Raw genomic sequence first — 1,802 nt, 5'->3', positions numbered from 1 at the left:
TTTATTATTATATATTCTTTTTAATTTTTATATGAAAAATAAAATAAATTAAATTTTTATAATTTATTTTTTATATTTAATTTATCATCAAATAAAATACAAAAAATCAAGAATACTTATTTTTGTATCTGAATGCTTTGTATTTTATTTTATTTCAGTATTTTATCTAGTTTTAAATTCTCAGCCGTTGATTTTCTTGCCGTAGGGTGCAAGAGTATGAGTAATTGACCATACATAACAAGTTAGCAACTTCAATAAGATGAAAGGATAGAATCTTATATAAAAAAAATTAATCATGTCCTTTCATTCATATATAGAGTAACTACAAAACTCATATCTAATTATCTGCTGCTTCATCCCTTCAATCTTTTGAAAGTGCATACATTATTATATTAAATTTATTTGATTTTTTCCTTTTACTATATATGCTCATTCATATGAAAATTATTTATTAGGCTAGAGGCAGTGATATAAAAAAAATGGATCGAAAAGAAGAGAATGAGTTTGACCAGAAACATGCATACAAGCAAGCGTTGCCATTTTGTATTGTCAAAATTTGTCCAAAAGATTCATTTAGAATGAACAATTGTAAGCAAGTATTAAGTTCGTTTCTGGAAAAGGATGATGAACAAAGTTTTCAGATATCTGAAAAGATCAGAAACAAAGTGGTATGTGAAATGATTGATATAGTTTGTGTCTTTACTCTGTTTTGATCTTCATATATCAATTAAATAGGAAGAATTCCAAAGATTGATTGGTGTTATAAGTTGTAGTTATGAATGAAATAATGCATTTGTCTTCTAGGAACAGCATTTTTATGCACAAAAAGTTATGCTTATATCTGCTTCCATTAGGCAATTTTACTATAAAGAATGTGCTGCTTAAAATTATAATTAGATATATAAAAAAGTGTTATCTAAGATATATTGGGTAATATTATTGTTCGTAGCCAAAATTATTGTACTGGATTTATTTATTTATTTTGTCAATTTAGTTGTTGAGAAACAAATGTTTATGATATCAGAGACAAGAATAATATGGTATGATACAACCTTAACTTGTTAAGAATTTCTTCTTGCAGTTGGGTCGAGAAAAGTTGTTTCAAAGGATCAACGATTCAAAGGACTTAATTAGATATATTAATAGAAGTATTGAAGAGAAAGTGTGGATCTTGACAGTGCTATATGATACACTTGATGATCTGCTGTCATCTGAAATAAATTTCAGAGGGGAAGAACTTGTACGTCTTCCTAATTAAAAGAATCTTATAATCATCTAATATATCACTAACAAATTAAATTATATTTGTGTGCCGTATTTTTTACGAGCAATGTTAGGGGGCAGCAATTTTTGTGATTGTTAACCATCAACTAGCCATCAATGATGATCTGATGGTGTGAGATTGATGTGAGATTTCATCCAATGGTTTACCTTTTTCTGCTGGTTACATGTTGACCAAAATTCAATAAAACTGCTGGCCCTAAACTTTTCTATTTTTTACACCTATTTAAATTTTATCATCATCTTTCTCTAAAGATGTTTTGGTGACTATCCTAGTTACATAAATATTATTAAAATTAAAGTCATATATTTTTAATATTTTGGTAATATTAATTTTTATTTTTAAATTTAAAAAGTATTAATAATAAAAAATAATTTTAATTTTAGCAATATTTTTTAAGATAATATAATAGTTACTATAGGAAATTAATTTTTAGTTAACTAAAATTAGCTAACTTTTTTTAAGGTTTATAATTTATTAGAATATAAATTTTAAGTGTTTGTGATTTAAAATCTAAAAT

This window comes from Arachis duranensis, chromosome 3 (assembly GCF_000817695.3).
Source record: "Arachis duranensis cultivar V14167 chromosome 3, aradu.V14167.gnm2.J7QH, whole genome shotgun sequence".
Lineage (NCBI taxonomy): Eukaryota > Viridiplantae > Streptophyta > Magnoliopsida > Fabales > Fabaceae > Arachis > Arachis duranensis.
Note: the sequence above shows the minus strand (reverse complement) of the source record.